The sequence below is a fragment of the Lygodium microphyllum genome, chromosome 28 (genome assembly GCF_053477565.2).
Source record: "Lygodium microphyllum isolate KBCC chromosome 28, Lygodium_microphyllum_v1.1.10, whole genome shotgun sequence".
Classification (NCBI taxonomy): Eukaryota; Viridiplantae; Streptophyta; class Polypodiopsida; order Schizaeales; family Lygodiaceae; genus Lygodium; species Lygodium microphyllum.
In genome coordinates, this window is record NC_141162.1 from 124,895,961 (window position 1) to 124,903,954 (window position 7,994).

General features: G+C 37.8%; 1 long non-coding RNA gene across 1 annotated transcript; it reads right to left on the minus strand.

Moving 5' to 3' along the window:
- Positions 1 to 4,662: 4,662 nt before the first annotated feature.
- Positions 4,663 to 5,510, minus strand: LOC148011957 (uncharacterized). Its single transcript, XR_015689288.1, has 4 exons — positions 5,456 to 5,510; positions 5,273 to 5,368; positions 5,064 to 5,123; positions 4,663 to 4,768 (listed from the first exon to the last, which is right to left on the minus strand). It is a non-coding gene; the product is annotated as an uncharacterized LOC148011957 (long non-coding RNA).
- Between the last annotated feature and the right edge of the window lie 2,484 nt (positions 5,511 to 7,994).

Here is a 7,994-nt window from a genome sequence, read left to right on the forward strand (position 1 = left end):
GTCTTCAATCCCATAGGCTACGTATGGTCTTCAAGAAGCTCTCCAAACTCATCCTAAAGTGCAGAATCAGCCACCTGCAATAATAACTCCACTTTCTTTGAGTTTAGAGCTCTTTACTCTAGTGCATCCAACACGTTGTATCACTCTTGAAACTCCCGTAACAACTCAAAAGCAATAAGTCCTTTGTTGGGCTAAAAACCCCACTCTCAGAATGTCTTTTGTGTACCGATACCATAATCCTTTAGAAAATATTTGGCTTTGAGCGATTTCTTGAAAGCTTCCCAGTTAGAGTCTTGCACAAACAAATCTGTCACTCTAACCCGCAAAGCAAGAATGATAAGCCGTAAGAAATAATTGCTCCAATCAATTGGAACTCTAAAAAAGCACATCTGGCTTTCAAAGGCTATAATGTAGGCTGAAACATTCCAGCCATCAAATAATTTTCTCTCACTAACCATAGCTTTGATCATCTTGGTTGCACCAAGTGTATGCTCCTATTCTTGATGCAACATTCGTTGTTGATCCATATATTGTTGATGCAATTGTCACTGATGTTGCATAGATAACTGCATCTGTTGATTCTGCATCATAATGACTAAGAAAGAGTTTGCAATAATTTTTTCATTTCATTACTTGAAAAGGAAGAAGTAGTCGATAAAGAGGGTGGATTATCTGAAGAGTCTTCCATCTCGATGGTCAAAAGTGATGCTTTCACGTCATGTTCACCAGATGTCGCATGGAATTTGCGCAGGGGTTCGTGAAAGTCGCTTGCCGCATGGACACTTTGTGATGGGATAACTTAATGTAAAATAATTATCCGAAAGATTTTTTTTTGAAAACAATTTCTTTGATTAACGATATAGACTAGATACAAGATTAAAAGACTATTGGAGAAGGGGAGTTAAAAGATATGATAAAAAGATATCGTGGAAGACAAGGTCGAAATCTCAAACTGAGAGAGAAGAGAAGAAGGTGGAATGTTAGGTTTTGAGAAAATATCTTCAAGGAAGGTGAGGAGCTCAAAGCTTGAACTCAAGCCACTCTCGTAGAATTTGATGATGATATTCAAAGTAGGCAAGGAGCTTAAAGCTCCGACTCTAGAGCCTCACTCTTATGTGACTTGATGGCAAAAACTTTAATGTAGGCCAGGGGCTCAATGCTTAACCTCAAGCCACTCCCTTCGAACTTGTTGGCAAAGCTTCGAAGAGGTGAGGAGCATAAAGCTCGACTGAAGAGTCTCTCATAAGTGGTCTTCATGGAGAGATCAAGGAGGGTTAGTGCTAAACTCCTCATACACCTCCTCTTATATAGTTTTTCCTTCCACACGTTGAGTGAGTTTTTTTTTTGCTTTATTTTGTTTAAAGCTAAGCTTTAAAAGCTAAAACCATTTAGAAAAAAAAATTCAAAAGCAATAACTTGAAGCTTTAAAGCTTTAATCGCCCTGCATTCTCTCTGACAAGGACAGATTCTAGTTTGCTCGCCTCCTGATGTAGCATGATCAAAAAGCACCCCCTTACTATAGTCATCATTGTGAAATAATTGATAGCCATTGTGATTGTCCCCTACCATGTGGTGTTCACTATCAAACTCCCTTTGGCAAGAAGTTTTTCACAATCCATGATACCAAGATCTTCCTTATCCCAGTCAGCTTTTCCAATGCCAGCGGCAGCTGGAACAAAGCTGAAATCCTCCTGTTTTGTGTTAATGCAAAACTTTCTCTTTATAATACCAAACTCATCATACATCTCGTCATCATCCTCTTCTGCTTCTCTACGTCTCCTTCTTTGATATTCGACAATAGTTGCTTTAGCACAGGTTGAAGAAAATTTCTTCAAAATCACTATAGCTCCTGACAGAGTCATCGCACGTCTTCACGAGTATTGCTCTAATTATTATGGCAACAGCATTGATTGAATAATGTCCATCCCAAATATCATCCATACACACACACCTTGAGACATGCTGGCAGATCGATTTGGACATATGAAATGGATCCCAAATTTCACATGTAACTTTGTGATGTTGCCATTTAATGAGCTAGAATGAGCTCGTAAATTGTCATCAACCTCCTGCATGGAATATGCAGGCCAGTCTCCCACACAAGGAACTTTGAACACTATCCCATATAGTAAAAAAAGAGAAAGATACTTCTCAAAGTATCTAGAAAAAGTCTCAACTAGTAAAAGTGGAACACTTTACAAGTTAGTGATATAGTAAAACATTTCTATATAGAAAATTTTTAAAATTCTAGTTGATGATGTAGTAAATTATTCCTAGATGAGAAAACTAGTTGAAATCATAGATATAGTAAAATTTTCCTATATAAGAAAACTAGTCGGAACCATTTATACAACAAAATATTCTTGTATAGAATTAACAATTTGAACAAAACTATAATACAAGTTAATTAGTAGAATAAAAATGATAATTTTTACTCATATATGGGAAAAAAAATCCAACTCACAGATAGGCAAGTACTACCAGTCAAGGATAGACAAGGTTGCCCAAAATGTTTTTATTGAAATAATTCTGATCAAGTCAAAAAATAATCCACAAAATTCAAGTCACATTAGGGTTGTTTAGAATATTGCAATTTCTAAAGCAAAAGAAGCCACACTTGGAGAATTGTTGAGAAACCTATAAACAAGTGGTTGGTAAAAGCACATCACTTGTACTCTCAAGATTCCTCTCAAATGGCAAATAGATTAGCAACTATTATACAATTAACAATCTAGAATCACAATTTAGAAACCTCCTTAACCATAGGTCCTTCTCACTCGTTAGGGCAATCCTTGCTTAGCAATTACAATTTCCAACACAAGCAACAACACTTATTTCTATTCTTTTTGGGATTATGAATAGGTGTATCACTCTTCAGACATTTAACATTCAGTATACCTTTTACCAAATTAGCTTTCTCAATCACGCTTTGCTGTGATTGGTTTCTACACTCTTAGCCTCTCTTAATTTTGAAATGAAGGCATTCCAACTACCCTATTTAGCTCCCATTCTATTGATAAAGCTAGAGCATGTTCTGCTAATTGCAATATAGTGGTGGTTAGCATTTTAATATTTCATGAGATCCTGACACAACCAATAGACCCAATTGGAGCAACTTGGACAATCAATAGTTTTGGCATCCATTGGCTTGGCTTCTAGCAATCAACAAATACTTTTAAATCCCACTAATGCTCACAAGACATCTACACACCTTAAGGGTTGTATAATTTTTTTGTGATGCTATTTATATTTTTCAATCCTTCAAACACTTTCCACGGGCAACACAATTTTTCATCATTTAATACAAAAATCTCTTACTCATTTGGCTTGATGGCATATTGATTCACGCCAAGACTTGGAATGAGCATCTTCAAGCGCTTCATGATATTCTTCATCCTCTTCTAGAAAAAAACCCTATGAATCCAGTTCAATTCTCTTCCATGAGCAAACACTCTTGAAGCATTATTCATATTGTAATGGTGCGAATCTGCCAGCCATAAGCTTTTTCAAAACGAAAGCAAATATAATCGAGTTTCATGAGAATATAATTCAACAAATCAATAAAGTCAAAGAGCTTGCATCGTCCCTTCCATTTCAAGGATCTACTAATGCATAGTGCCATTGCTAGACATCATCGCTCCCATTTTGTGATGGTATGCAGGCCCCACTTTTAGTACGTGAATGACACTTGGTCAGATACATAAGGCTCCATATAGACTTAAGGCAAGAGACACCATAGAATGAAATGTAATCAAAATGAAAAAGATTGCTCTCAAGAACATGTGCCTATGACAATACAAGCTCAATATACCTTGGTAATGGTAGAAGCAGTATGAAGTAGCCTCCATTTCCTCCATGTTGACCCAACATTTTCCTCTACATCCTTCTCTTCCTTGGCATGCAAATGATTTACCTTGCACATATCTCAAACATTTGGCCTCGGTCAATGGTGCTTCCTACTAGTAGAGTTGCCACAAAATGTACTTTTACCCCCTATTGAGGTCTTCATTTTAATCAGCAATCCAACTAGCATGTCTCTTGTAGAAGCTCCTAAGACTATACAATTGACTTCCCTTGTTTTTGCAACAATATTCTCTTCTTCTAGCAGCTCTCAAAAATCCTAACTGTTACAACAAGCTCTCTTCACAGGTAGCTACTAGTAATCTAATTGCTAGAGCTACAACTCCAGACCTTTTCCAAGCATGCAAACATAGCTCACATGGCAAGTAACATGGGCCAAATGATTTTCTGAATCAAGGGCCTTCCTAAAAAAAACTAACAACTGTCAACAGAGCCACTATGATGGATATAGGTAAGTTAGCTAGTTGAGGAGCTTTCATCACATTTGGCATTATGATTCCAAGGAACAACACACTGCCATACTTGATAATAGTAGCACCCATACCTTGATTGCTTTTTTCAATTTTAGCAGCAGTAGCCTTTTTCAGTCTTGTGCTATTTATAGAACCGGCAGTGATCCCACCAAGGAGAGAGCATCTATTGCAATGCTTCCAAGGTCCACACTTTGCTTCTCAGTAGTCATATCCTAGTTGATATGAAACCCTTGACTAGACTTTTTGTTGGTATTAAGTGAGCAACAAAGGCTTACACAATGAGCATTCTAAAGCTATACCATAAAACCATCATGTAATGTTACCTGGTGTTCTTTTAATTTCAAGCATTCTCATTCCTTTGCAAGTAGTGAGCCACCAAGCATGGACTCAACTTCAAGCGGGGATAGTGTTTTAGTTGATGCAGGTGCTTTGTCCTAAAACCATACAAGACAAATGACTTAACATACTAGCCAATCATGTTTCAATATAAGACTTGTGGTAACCTTCCATGAAAATAACTTCCAACCTTTTATGCATTCAAATATATCCTATGCAATCCCAAGCATTTTTAAGTTATTACTTACAAGTTCTTTAATAGCAATACAAACCCTCCCAAGGTCACAAAAGAGACATTGTTAAAGAGGCTGCAGATACCATTAATCTCCCTCTCAACATAGAACTTAACAACTTCTAAGAAGCATAGGATTGAACAATACTAAAACAAAGTACCTGGCCTTGAAAAGTTGTGAGTATCCCAAACAAAGAAACTATGATCGACATATACAACAGCTGGAAAAACCAAAACATCTTGTGTAAGAATAGTGATTGAAGAGAAACCTTACCAATGTATTATCAAAACTGAAGCACTTTATGCCTAGCAACTTTAAGCTTATTCTCAGTGTACGGACTCACTAATGTTATCTCAAAATAAAACTTACTAAGCTTGTGCGATGTTGCAAATCGTCAAGCAACAGCATCAAGATATGAGATCCCATTTACATTATGTGCGGCAAGGTAGGAGCATGTGTTTGTATCTGTCAAGTCATGGAATTCAAATGGTGTTGGTCAAGGAAAAGTTGCAGCAAGTGCAAGAGACTCAAGCATGAAAATCCACAAAATACCATCATTGCATGCACAAGCAACGTCCAAACTTGAAATGGCTAAACCATGGTCTTGCTAAACCTGCAACGAGCAACTGAAACTGTTGTTGATGTCTGAGCAGATAGGAAACCACAAAGAAATCCTTGCTTCCATCAAAGGACACCTTAAGATTAACCCATTTTTTCAATGCAAGTCCATGATGTAGAAGGCACTATATTCTTGTTGAACATCATATGTTAGGAGAGAACTGCACACATGAAATGCCATATTAGTGCAATTTCAGCTCAGCTAGGCAAGACCCATCGGTTACATCCCAAATACAAAGCAACTGGTTGATGCCCAGACTAAAACAACAAAAAACCACCCAGCTTAGTGCTAGGAAACCTCTAGCCCTATAACTCTCTACATAAGGACTTTTCAACTAACTATTGGTGGGGGACCGAAATCGCTATCATTTTGTAGATGATATATACCTCTCCAGAAGTAACAAGTCAGCTTGCATCAGGTGAATAAGCAACACATGCCAATGCTTTTGGAGTCATTGTAACATCGCCCTTTGCAAGGTTGCAAGCCCATTTGCATTGCCAGTTGTGAGCCCGATAGCCTTTTTCAATTGAAGCTGAAAATCAAGAACGCGTCATTGATATAAAAAACTTAGTAAAATCATTTTAAGGAAGAAAACACAAGCTTGTGCCACTTCTTTGGGTCTTCTAGTTGAGTTATCAGAATACACAAGTTTGGGATTTGACAACCTCAGTATACCACAAGTCAGGATTGATAAATATAACATCACCATTGAAATATGGAAGTTTGTCTGCACAAACACTAATACATTTCAAGTGCTTCTCGTTCATTTAGCTTCATTCTCTCGCTGAATACATACATTCTAATGTGCCAAGAATTCCTTAATTGTCTAGATTCTCTGTGTACATGGCTTCAAATGTGTACATATGCCTAATTAGAATATCAATAATGGCAATCGATGCTACCTTTTCAAAGGATTCAGGGCACGTGAGGAGTCTTGTCACAACTCTATAGAAACAGAATTTGTATCCTTTTTCATTAATTTATCTATATAATGATTTATTAAATTTATTTCCTTTGTACTAATTAGATATAAAGAAAAGTGCATTGGAGCTGGCCACTGATGAGTGGTCACAGGTTATGGTGGACCCACACGGTGGGTTAGAGAAAAGATAGTTCACACGTCCACCTATATGACCCGATTGGGCGCCTGTGACTAGAACTCACACATATCAGGGTTAGACTCGCACACAGAAAGGATTGATGCCTTGAAGTGTGGGCTAGATCCACCAGAACAGACAGTTACAATCAACAAGATGGCATGATCATGAAATGCTTGTATAATGTGCATGTGTGGGCTGAAAGCTTGAAATGCACATTTCTTTGCATAGGAAAGTCACATGAAGATTCGGATACCATTTTTGCGATGTACACGGAAAAAGCTTTCATATGATACCCATATTGGGGGGGTCCCTAAATTTTAGGAGATCCCTAAATTTTAGGAGGTCCCTAAATTTTAGGAGCCTCGAATTAGCCTAAAAATGCTAGTCCTAAAAAATAGGGATGTCATTCTCAAAATAGTAAATTCTGTACTCTGACTGTGCTTACTAAATTTGGTTGTTTCTATTCTTGACAGTATTCAACCCAAAAAGGAAGGCCATAGAGAAGAGACAAGTGTCAAGACACTTGTCACACAAGTTTCCAAGTGTCCCACCACTTGTCACATCTCATGACATGTGGCTGGACACTTGTCTTGTGCTACTCCACTTTCCCCTTTTGTACTAGCTCTCCCCTCTCCTATAAATAAGAGCTCGTTTTTCTTCATTCAACATCATTTTTCTTTGCTGTAAACTCATGTACAACACCCACAGATAGCCAGAAACTGGCCCCATCCATCCCCATCATCATCCCCCACTTCTCCATTATCAATTTCCTCCATATTCCCTCTTCTATCACTGCTGTTTTACAAGACAGCAAGCCTGTAAATTCATTACAGCACCTCCTTCTTGAGCTCTTTCTTCCATTTTAGCTACAAGAAGCAAGCCCTATCCATGTACTGCTGATCAACGATGGAGAAAGGCTGAATTCCCCTTTTTCTTCTCTCATACTATAAAGAAATCAAATCTTATCATTGCATAATAGATCATGCATGTGTGTTTGTACATCTTTGCATGATCTTGTGAGAGTGAGAATTACTTCTTCTCACTCTCAGGTTGATTGTAACTGAGCTCTTCCCTAAGGGACTTGGGTTGAGCAGAAATATATTCCTTCGGGGGGGGTTGCCCATCTTCAACCCTCAATCTTGTCTCCATTACTTTTACATTTTCATGGCTGTAATTTTGTGAGTAATTTTCATTTTCAGCTTTAAGTGTTCATTCTCTTTTCTATTAAATCTCGAAAACAAGCAAATATCATAATTGTTAAGCATACTACGTTGTTCGGGGCGTTTACAGTGGTATCAGAGCTTTGGCTCGGTCCTCACCCCCAACACTGGTAGTGCTTACAACTATAAGTTTGTTTGTTTCAGCCCTTGCA